General features: G+C 43.4%; 1 protein-coding gene across 5 annotated transcripts in view; it reads left to right on the plus strand.

The window, feature by feature from the left end:
* Positions 1 to 16,763, plus strand: part of PRICKLE2 (prickle planar cell polarity protein 2) — a 389,100-nt gene that overhangs the window by 205,480 nt on the left and 166,857 nt on the right. Inside the window, exon 1 of one of the 5 annotated variants that reach the window (XM_055558406.1) lies at positions 14,029 to 14,284. The exons of the other annotated variants lie outside the window; for them this stretch is intronic. The gene's annotated coding sequence lies outside the window, so the exon portion shown is untranslated. Of the gene's footprint in view, positions 1 to 14,028; positions 14,285 to 16,763 lie in introns of those variants that run through there. 5 annotated transcript variants of the gene reach the window in all.

Raw genomic sequence — 16,763 nt, forward strand, 5'->3', positions numbered from 1 at the left:
ACTGCAGCACGCCAGTGCTCTATCTCTCAGATAGCTAGAGCTGCTTCTCTATCTCCCAGAGTTTGCTCAAATTCATGTCCAGTGAGTCAGTAATGCCTTCCAACCATCTCATCCTCTGTTGCCCACTTCTCCTCTTGTCCTCAATCTTTCCCAGCATCAGGTTCTTTTCGAGTGAGTCACCTCTTCCCATCTGGTGGCCAAAGTATTGGAGCTTCAGCATCAGTCCTTCCAATGAATATTCAGGGTTGATTTCCTTTGGGATGGACTGGTTGGATCTCCTTGCTGTCCAAGGGACTCTCAAAAGTCTTCTCCAGCACCACAGTTTGAAAGCATCAATTTGGCACTCAGCCTTCTTTATGATCCAACTCTCACATCCGTACATGAGTACTGGCAGCTCATAATAACTGATTAATTGCTTGACCCTGAGAGTCAGTGACCCATGAGAGGACTTGAGTGTTCCGATCATCAATGAGAGTGATCTCATATAAGTCATTTTTTTTTAAACTTTGTATTTTGTGTTGGGAATAGCCAATAAACAATGTTGTAATAGTTTCAGGTGGACAGCAAAGGGGTCAGCCATACTTCCATATGTATCCATTCTTGCCCAAATTCCCCCTCCCATCCAGGCTGCCACGTAACATTGAGCAGAGTTTCCTGTGCTATACAGTAGGACTTTGTTGCTTATCCATTTTAAATATAGCACTATGCACATGTCCATCCCAAACTCCCTAACTATCCCTTCTCCTCATCCTTCCCTCTCACTCCTGGCAACCCATAAGTTTGTTCTCTAAGTCTGTGAGTCTGTTTCTGTTTTGTGAATGAGTTCTTTTCTTTCTTTCTTTTTTTTGACGAATAAGTTCATTTGTATAATTTCCTTTTTGATTCCACATACAAGGGATGTCATACAATACCTTTCATATAAGGCATTATTGAAATGCAAGTGGTTCTTTTGAATGCTAGCGTATTACTCCAAGTCACTTCATAATGTGGATTTGGCAATGGTTAGCAATTCCTCTTATCCCCTTAGGTGGGGGTGAGGGGTGGGGACTCCTGTCCATCAATCAGTAATGATTTACTAAGTGTCTACAATGGGCTGTTAAAGCGTACAGGAGAAATTCAGAAGACCCTTCAAGAGGTGACACTATCTTCCCAATGCTGATTTCTGTGGGAGAGGAAGAGAAGGAGACAGGCGAGCAGACAAACAAAACATGAACCTTCGGGACATACTCAGTGCTAGAGCAGCAGTTTATCCACGTGAGATATCACACACAGTTTTTCAGGCAGCAGGATCAGCAGAGCAGTGAGTCAGGGAAACTTGCGGTAGCCTGGCTCGCCCTCTGAGCAGGGTAGGGAAAGGCCTCCTGGAGAAGGAAGGATTGAAGCAGGACCTCGGAGGCTTGCAGGGTCAAAGCTGTGCTTCCTGTGGCCGCACAGCGGATGACCACTAATTTTGTGGCCTCAGACAACACCTGTGTATTATCTCATGATGCTGTGGGGCTATCTTCTTTGCCCAGATTCTCTAAAAGCTGAAATCCATGTGTTTTCATCTGCTTCTGTTCTCATCTGCCCATCTTCCAAGCTCGTCAAACTGTTGGCAGGATTCAGTTCATTATGGTGGTGGGATGAAATCCCTGTTTCCCAGCTGACTGTCACCCAAGAGCTTTTGGGTGACAGTTAAAAATTAAAAGCTGTCAGCAATTTTCAGGTCCTTGCCATGTGACCCCCTTCATCTTCAAAGTTAATGGCTGAGAATCTCTCTTACATCAGATGCCCCCTCACTCTTTCAGTCTCTGTGTCCAGGAAGATACTAGTGTCTTCCAAGGGGTGATGGGACTAGGTCAGGCTCACTGAAGATAATCTCAATTTAAGGTCAGTTGATTTGGGATCTCAGATTACAGTTGCAAAATTCCTTCACAGCAGCACCTGGATCCATGTTTGAAAAATTGGGAGAAGGCATGTGTATGCCCCAAGGCAGACATCTTGGGGGCCATATCAGAATTCTGCCTCCCCCATGGTTAGATAGTAAGCTTTAAATGTCCGAGATGGAAACTAAATTAATTATCAAAGTTATATCTTCTAATATGTATTGCATGTACAGCTTAGAATTGGGAGGAGACCCTTTTAAAGGAAATGAACTTCAGAGTGTCCAGATAGTGAAATAGAATTGGAGGGGACTCATTGGCTGGCTTGTTTCATGATCTCAGCCCAGAACTACCTCCCTCTCCCTTCTTTCATTGCCTGGCAAACTCTCCTTTCTCTCCCTTCTTTTCTTTCACACACACACAGGCAGGTTTTCCCAAGAGTCCACATTCTCCATGGGGTGATTCTGCTGCCTAGGGGCATTTGCTTATGTCTGGAGATATTTGGGGTCATCATAATTATCGGGGATACTGGAGGCATCCAATGGGTAGAGGCCAGGGATGCTATTCAATATCCTGCACACACAGGGCAGCCCCTCCAACCAAGAATCATCCAGTCCCCGTGTCGATGCTGCCAGGGTTGATTAGCTCAACAAAATGTCTCTTTGCTGCCATTCCTGGGTCTCTTTTAAGCCTCCATAGTTTTTCTCATACCATTGCATCTGCCTGAACGTGCTTCTCCCCTTTTCCATCTCAAGGATTCCTCGTCATTCTTTGAAAGTTGATTCTGCCATCACTTTCTTGTGCTGGTCCAGGTCACTCTCTCCACAGTACTTTTTCACACCCGGGGTACATCACTCAGTGCTTTATCAATGTGTGTGTGTGTGTGTGTGTGTGTGTGTATCGTATCTGTCTCTCCCACAAGACTGTGGGTTCCTCTTGAGTGTGAATTGTGTGTGTTTTTTAGTATCTATGTTCTCAGAGCTCATTACTATAATGTCTTGTGTATAGTAGATGCTCAGTAGGTGTCAGGTGGACAGGGGGATGGATTAATGCATGAGCACCTGCAAAGTTCGTAGACACGAACTACCATCAGTTCTCCGTTTCTGCTCAGTCTTTCTTCCAAGTGCATCTTGCGACCGAGATCCAGCAGTTGACATAAACAGTGGTCTGCGCATGTGCAGATGGTGCATCTGGGGGATCTGGGAGCAGGATGGTCCTGTTTGGGCTCCCATCCCAGCCACTTACAAACTGTGTTATGAGAGGCAGGTTACTTAACCTTTCTGTATCTCAGTTTCCTCCTCTGAAAATGGGAATCTTCATAGTTGCTACTTCAGTGGGCTGTGGGAAGGATTCAGAGAGAGTTCTGTTATAGTCAAGAGTGGGAGGAAATGGGAGGGGTATTCATTTGCATAATGCTTCCTTGTTTTCCAAATTCGAAATAAATGAACTTCTCCCCAACATCCTCAAAAAACAATGGATGCAGGTCAGCATGGCTCAATGTGGCAGACACCTCCAAAGTCATATATTTGACAATTCAGGGCCAGAATGTTCCCATTAAGCACCAAAAAAAGAGATGTCAAGATTTACATCCAGAAAAGGCAAATGTTGATATCTAGATCTCTTGATTGATGCTTTTGAACTATGGTATTGGAAAAGACTATTGAGAGTCGCTTGGACTGCAAGGAGATCCATCCAGTCCATCCTAAAGGAAATCAGTCCTGAATATTCATTGGAAGGACTGACGCTGAAGCTGAAACTCTAGTACTTTGACAACCTGATGCAAAGAACTGACTCATTGGAAAACACCCTGATGCTGGGAAAGATTGAAGGCAGGAGGAGAAGGGGATAACAGAGGATAAGATGGTTGGATGGCATCACCAACTCGATGGACATGAGTTTGAGTAAGCTTCAGGAGTTGGTGATGGTCAAGGAGGCCTGGCGTGCTGCAGTCCATGGGGTCACAAAGAGTTGGACATGACTGAGAGACTGAACTGAGATCTCATTTTCATACAGATTACCTCTGTTAGAAATGCTCTTTAAAGTTTGAGGCATCAGTTTTCCCTGTAAACTGGAAAGTTTGCCTTTTTATTTAGGAATACTCTCTGATAGCTCATTTGGTAAAGAATCCACCTGCAATGCAGGAGACCCCGGTTCAATTCCTGGGTTGGGAAGATCCTCCGGAAATGGGATAGGCTACCCACTCCACTTTTCTTGGGCTTCTGTTGTGTCTCAGCTGGTAAAGAATCCACCTGCAGTGTGGCAGACCTGGGTTTGATCCCTGGATTGGGAAGATCCCCTGGAGAAGGGAGAGGCTATCCACTCCAGTATTCTGGCGTGAAGAATTCCACGGACTCTATAGTCCGTGGGGTCTCAAAGAGTTGGACATGACTTAGCGACTTTCCCTTTCACTTTAGAATCACCTTGTCAGGAACAAGGAGGACATAAACCCACATTGTCCTGGTCAAATTGAGCTTGAAAGATTTTTCATTACTTGTTGCTCAGTTGCTAAGTCATGTCCACCTCTTTTCATTATTAAGACCATTTTAAAACATAATCAGAAGTAGAAAGGATAGTATAATGAATTGCTATGTAGTAGGTTTCAGTTCAGTTCAGTTGCTCAGTTGTGTCGACTCTTTGTGACCCCATGAACCGCAGCACGCCAGGCTTCCCTGTCCATCACCAACTCCCAGAGTCCACCCAAACCCATGTCCGTTGAGTCGGTGGTGCCATCCAACCATCTCATCCTCTGTTGTCCCCTTCTCCTCCTGACAGTCTTCAAATTTTGCTACATCTCTTTCATCTTTTTCCGTTTACTCCTGGTTCCTTCCTCTTTCCCCTTCTCCTTTACTCTTCTCCCTCCTAAGTATTTGAAAGCAAAGCTCAGACACCATGTGATTTTAACCTTACATACCTAAACATGTTTTCTAAAAAGTACGGATATTTTCTTACAGGACCTAGCAGCACTGACAATAATGCCTCGTTCTCATTTAATTGGAGTGTCATATTTTTGAGTGGCTTCGATGTAAAAGGGTATGAAGCCAGTCCCCTGAGGTACCGTGCATAGAAGTGGGTTGATAGAAGATAAAGACTCGGGTTTTTGAAAGACCCTGAGTGGAAGAGTTGGCTGGCTTGGCTCTCTGTGGTCCATGTAAGTGGAGTATCAGCCACAGCTCACTGGGAGCAGGAACTTCATCCAGGAGCCAGCTGTCTGCTGGTGAACTGAGCTGCCTCTCCTGCAGGCATGCAGAGTGAGACCCAGTGGAATGGTTTATTTCATTCATTTTATGAATAGTAAATTGCCAACATCTGCTGGAACATCAAAAAAGCAAGGGAGTTCCAGAAAAACATCTACTTCTGCTTTATTGACTATGCCAAAGCCTTTCACTGTGTGGATCACAATAAACTTTGGAAAATTCTGAAAGAGATGGGGATACCAGACCACCTGACCTGCCTCTTGAGAAACCTGTATGCAGGTCAGAAGGCAACAGTTAGAACTGGACATGGAACAACAGACTGGTTCCAAATAGGAAAAGGAGTATGTCAAGGCTGTATATTGTCACCCTGCTTATTTAACTTATATGCAGAGTACATCATGAGAAACCCTCGGCTGGAAGAAGCCCAAGCTGGAATTAAGATTGCTGGGAGAAATATCAATAACCTGAGATATGCAGATGATACCACCCCTATGGCAGAAAGTGAAAAAGAACTAAAGAGCCTCTTGATGAAAGTGAAAGAGGAGAGTGAAAAAGTTGGCTTAAAGCTCAACATTCAGAAAACTAAGATCATGGCATCTGGTCCCATCACTTCATTGCAAATAGATGGTGAAACAATGGAAATAGCAAGAAACTTTATCTTTGGGGGCTCCAAAATCACTGCAGATGGTGACTACGGCCATGAAATTAAAAGATGCATACTCCTTGGAAGTAAAGTTATGACCAACCTAGACAGCATGTTGAAAAGCAGAAACATTACTTTGTCAACAAAGGTCCGTTTAGTTAAGGCTATGGTTTTTCCAGTAGTCATGTATGGATGTGAGACTTGGACTATAAAGAAAGCTGAACACCCAAGAATTGATGCTTTTGAACTGTGGTGTTGGAGAAGACTCTTGAGAGTCCCTTGGACTGCAAGGAGATCCAACCAGTCCATCCTAAAGGAAATCAGTCCTGGGTGTTCACTGGAAGGACTGATGTTGAAACTGAAACTCCAATAGTTTGGCCACCTGATGCGATGGGCTGACTCACTTGAAAAGACCCTGATGCTGGGAAAGATTGGGGGCAGGAGGAGAAGGGGACAGCAGAGGATGAGATGGTTGGGTGGCATCACCAACTCAATGGACATGAGTTTGGGTAAACTCTGGGAGTTGGTGATGGACAGGGAGGCCTGACGTGCTGTGGTTCATGGGGTTGCAAAGAGTTGGACACGACTGAGTGACTGAACTGAACTGAATCAAGTATCTCCTGTGTTAGGTGCTGAGGATTGCTATGCAACATAAGAGAGATGCAACCCCTTCCCTCATGCAGCTTCCAATCTGTAGCATTGTGTCCCAGAATGGGAGATGGTTTGGGGTGGTCCAGAATTAGTTAATTAACACTGAGTTACACAGAATTAAAAACAATTCTTTTCAGCCTTCTAAACTTTGTAAGCACATCAATAAGGAGATCTGGATTGGGTGCTAGAGTTGCCTCTTCTTTAAAACTTGATCATCTCCATTTTTAGTCAAGAAAGAACAATGTCATAGCAGTAGCCCTTGGCATGCCACAGTTCCTCAGTTACTGTTTTTTGAGTAATTTGTTAAACATCCTTACGAAAACAAAACAGTAGGGAAATAGTTAATTTAGATTAAAGCCAAAGGGATGCAAGGGATGGTTTTAACTTGGGGGTTTTGCCGGATTCTGTTTTTCACTGTTCAGATTCGCATACATTAAAACTTACTATTTAGGTTTACAGCTCTGTGGGTGTTTACAAATGCATCTGGTCATGCAACCAGTGTCTCAATCAAGATACATATCTCCTCCTAAGTTTTTCTCAATCAGCTCCCATCTCCAGCCCTTGTTTTCTGTGCCTGTGAGTTTGCCTCCTCTGGAATGTCACATAAGGCATTCATACAATATATTGCCTTTGCAGTCTGACTCTTTCTCTTAGCACTACAGATTTGTGATTCATCCACCGTATTGCTTATGTTTGTTCCTTTTACTCACTGGGTCATATTCTATTGTGTGGATGTCCCACAACTTGTTTATTCATATAAATAATAATATAAGGCTCATTCAGTATGTCATTAGTATGATATTTACTAAAGGCAGATTTAGCAGACATCCTGCAGGTGGTATACAAATGAATGAGTCTTGGGAGAAAAAACTAATCTGACCAATTTATGCATTAAAGGGTTGTTGATGGTTGTTCATCTTTTAATCGCTTACCCAAACCTCAACAGTGTGTTTGATTGAAATATAAATAGGTTTCCTGTCAGGCTAAGTCAGAGCACAACTTCTGGGCCCTCCAGAACATCCTCTTCATATTTCTTCAGTCATGTATTTCCATTTGTTCGTTTCCTCCCTCCTTACTCCTCCCCCCTCCCTTTCCTCCCTCTCTCTTGCCCTCTTTGTCTTTCTCCTCATTCTCACTCTGATATTCTTCCTCCCTTTCTCCCTTCACTTCCCAGTCTCCTCCCCCTAATATTTCATTGGAGTTTATGTAACTGAATTAATTAGACCTATTTCTCAAGGAGTTGGTTTTCCATAAAATTCACTTTGCAGTTGGCATGACAGAAGAGCTGGCATATTAATCAAATGCTACAATTTGTTCTTTGTATCTGAATCAGGCTGGGGTTGGGCTTCCTGCTTATCTGTTGTTCGTTTATACCATTCTGTCCTTCACAGGGAATGAGCCTGGATTCTTTGTGACTGGGCTGGGTGATGGTTGTGAGTGTTGATAGATTGGGCGTGGAAACGCTTAACAGGGCCAGACCCTATCTTTTTAGTTAGTGTTACAGAGTCCCCAGGATATAAAGTGTCTTCTGAAAATAAATAAGAGCCTTTCTTTTCCTTCCTTTGGCTGATGATATCGGTACCATTAAATAGAATAAAATGATAAAAATCTTCGTTCGTTCTTAAATAACATGTTAATTACTGTTCTATGTAATTACTTTGTATTTCTGAAATATATTCACTTTTTAGACATTTTTGTCCCCCAGTGCATTTTAAATCCTCAAGTACTCAAATTATATGTATTTTATATAGTCTTAACATGTGTCTGGTGGGGTGGGGGGTGGCTCTTTGTAGCTAACCAGGAGATCAGAGTCGGCAGCTTTCTCCATTTAGCCTGTTTGCTGCAGAATACAAAGGCTGCTAAAGGATTTGAGTGCATATCTTAAAAGCTCATCAGAAATATTCTGAGCTCCAGATTTTTTTCTCTCTCTCAGCAACATTTCAGATATGGAGGTTCTCCTCGGTTGCCCCTGCTCGTGTTGCTGAATTTAAAATGCCACAGGAAGAAAGAAAGATCTGTTCTGTTTTCTCATCTGTGGAATGAGGGGGTTGGACTAGATGGGAGATGTCAGATATATAGCAGCGGCGCTGTCACTCCTTCTCCATCCACATGACAGACATCACTAATCAATCACAGCATGCTTTCCTGCCATATGCAGCCTCAGACTTCTTATCAAGTCAGCACTCCAGGAATCCACTACTAATCAGTCATTGTTAGCTGAAGAGAGAAAATCTATTTTTCTGTTCTGAAACATGATGGGATTTAATCTCTAGTGCAGATTTAAGTTGTTTTATAAAAGTCAGATCACCACTGCATGGTAGCAGGAAGAATGTTGGAAGGCATGGATGGTTTCAAGTGAAGATTTCATATCACTACGTTATATGCTCCTTGAAGCCAAGTGTTGTGTTTTATTCATGTGTTTCCATGTTTACACAGCCTATAAGTCAAACCTTCTTAGTAGACATTAGATACATGTTTGTTAAATGATGTATGAAGGAATGAATGGAAAGCTTGGCCTTGGCTAATGCTTTCGTCTCTAAGATGGCACAGTTCAGTGCTTCTTCCAAAAGGCAGATATAACCTTTACCATTATTGAATTTCTCTACTGAAATTCAGGCGACTCCTCCAGATTTGGCTAGATAGCTGTGTTCTTATCCACCGAGCATTGGCAGGGCCCAGTAACTTGGCATCATAGGTTGGACTTTTCGAGTTTCTTTTCCATGCATCATCCAGGTCATTCATAAACTTGTTGAGTAATACTGAGAAGGGTCCATCTATTCCTCTCCCTGCTGGACTCTGAATTCTTTCAGTTTACTTTGTGGTTAGGAATCTGAAAGTTTCATGATAAAGAGAAGTCTGTTACAGTTTTGGAATTTATCACTGAAAAGAATCACATACTTGACACTTAACTTATGCAGCCTTCATTAGTTATTTTGGAAGAACTGTATTTTAAGTTCCTTTATTGAAAGGGCCAGATCAAATAACTCTTTAAATTTGGTAGTATAATAATGTTATTTTTGCAGGCTAGATTCAGTAAATATTCAATGTTCTTCAAGACTGTTTCTTGAAAAATAGGCTGAAGCCCCTGTCTCTGTCAGCTTTCTGAAGAAAATCACCTTTTAAAACAAGAGGCATTTTTTTTCCCCACCTAATCATTGGATTTCATCTAATAGCAAGAACAGCTACCCATTTAGTAAAAAAAAAAAAAAAAAAAAAATCAATTATAGGTCAGGCATTCTGCTAAGTGCTTTACATGTATTATCTCTAAACCTCAAAACAATGCCAGGACTTAAGTGATATGAATTCCATCCTACAGATGAGATGAGTGACACTTGGAAAAGTTACATAACTTCGCCAAAGTCAGACTAGATGATAAGGAGCAGTACTGGAATTCAAAGGCAAGCCTAATTCTTAAGTGTTTCCTCCTAAGGATACCAGCTCCCTCAGTGTAGATTTTACCTACTCCAGGAAGCCCTTTATCAAGTACCGCCTTCCCACATTTTGAGATGTTCTTCCTCTGTCTTTTTATAGTAGTATAGTTTATGCCCCGTTATGGCTGGCTCAGTAGTAAAGAATCCTCCTTCAGGTGATGCGGGTTCAATGGGTCAGGAAGATGCCCTGGAGAAGGACATAACAATGTACTCCAGTATTCTTGCCTGGGAAATGACATGGACAGAGGAGCCTGGCGGGCTACAGTCCATTGGTCACAAAAGAGTCAGACACAAACTTAGTGACTGAACAACAACAGCAAATGATGACACTCTCCATCTGTTTATCTGCTTCCTCTACCACCAGAATAAGATTCCTGGGAACAGGGGCGTTGAGTTTCTGCTCATTTGGTTTTTGTGTGTATGCTTTTTTTCCTGCCACGTTTGTTAATGGCTGAATGAACACATCTTTCCAAGGATGTCTCTGCTATTTCATCTTGGTGCTTAAGAGCCATATTAATGTACAGTTAGACCTGTAAGGACCTTCTATAGTTCAGAATTTGTTAATTTGGGGGATGAAAGACTGAGGGAAATATAATCCAACTCTAAATGTGGAATGGCAGAGTTGCCTCTCTTTAAAGTGCCATCTATTTAATTCTGTCATTGCATTATTAAACTGTTATACATTTCCTCAGTTCAGTCTTTTATTAACTGTACTTTTACAAGTAATTAATACAGACAGATGTTCTTACATTTATTTATCCTGCCTGAGATGTCTTATGCTTCTTGAATCTGAAGATTCGTGAGTTTTATAAATTCTAGAAAACTCTTAGCCATTATGCCTCTCCTTAATGTCTATTCTGTGCCAGCGGGACTCCGGTTAGACATATGTTGGCCCTTCAAACTCTGTCCTCTGTATCGCTTAAACATCTTTATAGTTTTCAATTTTGCATCCCTTTGCGTTTCATCTTGTGTAATGTCCTGAGATCTATATTTCTCCCTTCAGCAGTATTTCATCTTCTGTTTCATCTGTCCATTGAGTTTTTAATTTTAATGAATCTATAGAGGAAAGAGAAGAGTTGCCCTTTTTTTGTTGTTTCATTTCTAGCTTTATTGTGTTTAGTCATTTTAAACTTTATTAATGTTCTTTTTCAAAATGTTGTTTTATTACCTCTAACTCTTGAGCCCTGATCCTCATACTTGCTGACTTATGGCTGTGTTTTGTAATTTACTATCACAAGCTCATGCTTCGAAGGGTCAGATGTAGCCCAGGTTACAGAACTGACTCTGCAGGAAAATTTTTCATTTGCTTCTGTGGGGAATTCTTGGCATATCGTGAACGGGACCAAGCTTTATATTAATTGTTCAGTTGGAGTTTGCTGATGTTCACTTTAATTGTTCATATTCAACTCTGAAGAAAGGTATAGGCTGAGGGCTTCTAATTCTTCTAATTCTAACATTTCTAATTCTTAAATGTTTCCCTCCTGCTCAGACCACAGGGAGACCAGTTTCCTTGGGATGGTTGACAGTTTTTCTAATCTATTTGTTTCCCAAGGGTGCAGCCCTCAGGGAGTGTTCCTGGTTTTCTGGAGGACTTTCCTAACAACTTCCTACTTCTGCTTGTTCCAAAGCCTCATCTTCTGTCCTACTTGGGTATTCAAACCCTGGCCCCTAGGAACCAAGACAGACTGTTCTCCTGTTGCCAACCATCTTCCCTTCTGCTTCATATCCCCAGCATGAATTTGCATTTTCATCATTCTTGTTTTTAGTTACTTCTTTTTTCTACCTGGGTACTCTCCTTTCTTAATTGTGAGTCAGCTAAGCCCTTAAAGTAATTTTGGTTATATTTTATCTAGTGTATCTAGGGTCTTTGAAGAGTTGGAATTTTCAGGCTGTCATCATTTACCATCTTGCCAGATCCAGGAACTTATTACAAGCTCATGGTAAAATAAGTAATATACAAAAATATATGGTGAAAGAGGAGTCTCCTTCCCACTGTAGACCTGCTTAGTTCTCATACCGCCTTGCCAAGAATAATAAGCTTTACCATTTTCTTAGGCATAGTTCTAGAAACATTTTATGCACATACAGCATACATATGTATATATAACACATGCATCCATGCTTAGCCACTCAGTCATGTCCAGCTGTTTTGTGACCCCATGGACTGTAGCCCGCCAGGCTCCTCTGTCCATGAGATTTCCCAGGTAAGAATACTGGAGTGGGATACATTTCCTTCTCCAGAGGATCTTCCCAACCCAGGAATCAAACCTACATCACCTCTGTCTGCTGCACTGCAGGCAGATTCTTTACATGCTGAGCAATTGTGGAAGCCCATATAATACATGAAGATTTATTTAATCAAGCAGGGATATATTTTACCTTCTGCACTGTACTTAGCAATATATCTTGAAGTTTATTGTTTATTAGTGCACTTAACTCTGCTTCTTTTGTTTCATGACTGTAGTATTCCAGAAATAGGTGTTCTGTAATTTATTTTTCCATTTCCCCTATTTTTATTGGGTGGCAGTTTTCAGTTATTGTGATGTTATAAACTGTGCTCCAATAAACATTCCTGATCATATGTCTTTGCTGACTATACATCTAACATAATTCTCTTTGTATATTTTGCTCTGTCTCTCCCCTGTGCTGTGATGGGGATTAATTTCCTGTGTCAACTGGCCTGGGCCAAGGGATGCCCAGATAGATGGTAACATTAGTTTTAAGTGTGTCTGTGAGGGAGTCTCGGGAAGAGATTAGTGTTTGAATCAGTGAACTTCAAAAGAAGATTTCTACTTCACCAGTGCGGGTAGGCATCTTCCAATCTGTTGAGGGTCCGAACAGAGCAAAAAGGTGGAGGAAAGATCAATTTGCTGTCTTTGCTTGAGCTGTGACTTCCACATTTTCCTGCCTTCAGACATTGGCACTCCTGGTTCTTGACTTTTGGACTGGGGCCAGGACTTGCACCCCTGGCACCCAGTTCTCAAGCTTTTGTATTTGTCCAGCATTATAACACTAGCTTTCTTGATTCTCCAACAACTCACAGGCTACAGACCATGGGACTATTCCATCTCTGTAACTCCATATAGGGCGCCAATTCCTATAATAAATCTCTGCATATCTATCTATACACCTTACTGGTTCTATAGCTCTGGAAAATCTTAGTACACACCTCCACTCCCCTTAGGAGTGGTCACCTCAGCATCTTGCATGAGGTCTGGCACTGAGCAGGTACAGAATTCACATCTGTTTCATGAATGACCACATACTCACCAAGAAGCCAAACCAGCAGTCAGATCATCCCAACCCCCAGGACATGTATTCTGATTTCAGAAACACCAGCTCTTGACTATCCAGTGGGCTATAGCTGTTGATTGGGCGTACCTCCTAGTCCAGATTTGCGCTAACACCATCGTTACAGCAACTGCATGAGATTTCATGATCATGCTTTACAAACAAGGAAACTGAAGCACAGGTTCCATAACTTGTAAGAGGCTGAGACTACAACAGAAACAGCTGGCCTCTTGAATATCACCTTTTAATTAACATTTGTCATGTCACAGCCGACACAAGATGTGTCAGTGTACATTCCTTCATTTATTCGTTCATTTATTCCATCAACAAATATTTACTGAGAGCTCACAGTGTTCCAGGCAGGAGGTAGGTAATACAGTGTGGTGAGAGATGGAAACAGCCCTGCAGTGGTGGAATTTACAGTATAAAGGGAGAGACAGATTAAGCAAAAAACAGTGAAAGTGTGATGAGTGCCCCCAAGGTTGTGGTGCGGGGGGTAGTAGTGGGGAGAATTTGGAAGCACCTAGCTGGGGGTTCTTCGCAGTAATTAAGAGAGTCCTCAAATCTGTGATGAGTGGGATGAGCCTTGAAGGATGAGCAAGATGGGAGGGGTGAAGGCCAAGGAGCAGCCTGTTTCCTGCCTTACTCCTGTGCTCTGCTGTACAGCGAAATTTGGCTTTTGCTTCCCCTGCCAGCGCTAGGGACCTCCACAGAGCAAGGGCCAGAGCGCCTGTGTCCTTCTGCTACTGAAAGTGGCCCGTAGCCCCTTCCCCACCCCCATCAGCCTTTTCTAATTTTAAAGCAGTAGCTCCCTTGATTGAAATCTCAATTTGGGAACAGGCCTAGGATTGGCCTGTGGCTCGAAATTCTCACCAATAAGCGCCACGGTAGGTGGGGAGGCGTCCCTTTAAGCAGCGGGGAGGCAGGCTGGAGAGCTTGAAGCGTCTCTCCCCGGGACCTGAGAGGTTTTCCTGCATCCGGAGCTGTGCAGGGAGCAGCTGCCATCGCTGAGCCCCGGGAATGTCACCTCCCTCGCGCGGAGCCCCTGCAGGGCCCCCTTTGGCTCCGGGTGGTTGGCGGCGGACGCCCCATTGGGCTTCTTAGCCGCAGCCGCATCCCCTGGCCCGGGACTGCGGCCCCTTCCCACCCCGCAACCCCCTTAGATCCCGGTGGTGGAGGCCCCGCAGCAGCAGAGATGCAAGGCTGAGCCGGGTAAGTGGGGCCCCAGGGCAGGGGTGCCCCAAGCGGTGCGTGTGCTCCTGGTGGAGACCAGGAAGAGGGGCCTTAAGGTGGGACAGTAACCTCTGGAAGAGATGCGCCCTGCAGCACAGACGCTGCGGAGGTCAGGAGCTCCGGGAAAGGGACTTTGGGATCTTTTTGATATGAGCGTCTCCCAGCCTTTGAGCACTAGGTTAACCAATAATAGTAACAGTGTCAGGAGTCACGGACCCTGTTATTGTATTAGGACTTTTTTGGTGGAAACATTTAAACTTCCCTGAACTTGATTTTTTTCAAAAGCCTTTAATCTCTTAACAGTTCATTTCCCTCAAATGTTGGAAATGAATGGATTGCTCCTGACCTACTTATTTATTTCTCTTAGACTCTCAAAAAATGTGTGATGTCTCCAGGAAGGTCTGGTTTAAAAGATGATGTATTTCTCCCCACGTTCCTATGGCTCGTTTTCCTAGAACTTTAAAAATGCCTATTGCTGTTCTTCTTGGTAGATTATCTATAATGAAGCAGCTCAGAAATGTGTTCATTTATTCTCCCTGAATTGGGGGTGGAGGTGGGGGAGAGACCTCCCTCTCCTGGCCTTCCTAGCTGGAATAAAACAGTCTGTGGGATGGGGAAAGCTCCTGGGGGGAATTTGTTAGAACCCCTGCTTGTCCAGATTTGCAGATGTACCCCCTTGGCTGCTGGGAGACTTTGGACTTAGTGAAGCCTGAGAGTCTGCAGATCTGGGGTGCCTAGGCAGCTGTATACTGGGAAATTTCCAAACCAAAATAGTCCATCGGGATTGGAGTGGGGGAGGGGTAAGGTTTATTTAAAAGATGCATTTTGAGCTTCGTCCCTCTCCCCAGTCTGTTTTTCCTGAGGTACACATGAGCAAACTTAAAGCCTAATGCAGAGGGCCGGGGGGTGGTGGGGCGGGGGGGGAGGGTGGGGTGGTGGATGGGGTGTGTGTGTATGTGTTTAATTGAAGACGAGGCTCCTAGGAGAAATGCCTTCCCAAAATGAAGCAAAGTCTGATGCATGAATTGCCAAACTCCATTTCCGCCCATATTAAATTATTTTGGCTTAGAGCAGCCGTCATTTTGCTGGACTGGCCTGGCCTTCATTCGCAGTTGTTTAGGTGTTATGAATCATTTGTATACTTTGGGTTCCTTGCCTTCTGCAAACAGATGTTTTTAGCTGTGCAACTAGTTGAGTAATTAGAGAGATGGACACAGCCCTGTATGTACAGACAGAACACATACCACTTGGGGAGGATTTGGACCTTTCCTTGTTCAAATCATCAATTGCCAAACCCTCCCAGCCGTTGGGCAACTCAGATAAAGGTGTCAAGTGAGCTGAGCAGTGAAGAATTTATATGTGCAGCTAACTCTGCTCGTCCTGCAATAAAACATCTTCCCATGGGGCCAAAAACTGGGGGGGTGGGGAAGGCTTATAAAAATGATGCTGTGTTCTCAGTCACCGACTCCCCAGCTCTCCCTGGATTTCTGAGAACCTGCCAGGAGAAACTGTTGACTGGGTGGAAGTTTCAAAAAACGCAGAACAGAAATCAGCACAAGCCCTCCTTGAGCGACTTTTATTTCTGTTTGGCGGAAGGGAACACTTTGTTAGAATAACAAATCGTGGCTGCTTTTCAAGAGCAGAAAACAGTTCGTGTTCCGAAGGCAGATTCATTTTTAAGAGTGTGAATCATTTGGTTTAGGTTTTTTGCTTTTCTTTTTTTTTCTCTTGTGGTAGAGGCTTGGAGATGATTAAATGTCTTGTCTGCAGGAAATTACCAGGAGATTTGAGTATTTTCCCGGATCAGGCTCAGATGGTACACAGCTTTGGGTGTAATACAAGAAAGCTCTGTTACCAGGCGATCCTTCTGCAGTGATACCCTCCACCTCTCCCAACCTGTCAAGCTTCTTGCTCAACAAGCCTTTTCTTTTTTTTTTTTTTTTTGGGGTGGGGGTGGTGCCTCCATTTAAGAAACTGAAATAACTTGCTCAGTCCCTCAATGAGCTTTTTAAGACTGTTTTATCAAGCCTACTTCCCTGTTGGCCTCCTCCCACTAGCCTTCACAGGAAAAGCTCTTGGCTCTTTTCCCCAAGATTTCCTTTAAGCCCGGCTTGTTTTCCTCAGGGACACAGATGTCTCAAGGAATGAGAGAGGCAGAGGTCTGAACTAATACTCACCAGTTTGGTGGTGGTGACATTTATGGTCTTTGTCGAACTGTTTGCTGAGAAGGCAGGGTGGTGGTTCTGTGTTGGGTTTACCCCTGAAGCACATCAGTAAAATGAAGAATGGGCAATTAAATGCTGGCCAGGGACAACCACAGGGTCCAAGGCCCTGCTTTGTGTAGTGTTTACAGAAATCTGCAGCTTCTGATAATCTTAGAGATGCTCTGCTCCCCAAGCTAGTTTTCTGAATCTTTTCTGAGAGGCACCTGGTCACGTGAAGCACCTCTTCGCTGTGT

The sequence above is a fragment of the Bubalus kerabau genome, chromosome 20 (assembly GCF_029407905.1).
Source record: "Bubalus kerabau isolate K-KA32 ecotype Philippines breed swamp buffalo chromosome 20, PCC_UOA_SB_1v2, whole genome shotgun sequence".
Taxonomy (NCBI): Eukaryota; Metazoa; Chordata; class Mammalia; order Artiodactyla; family Bovidae; genus Bubalus; species Bubalus kerabau.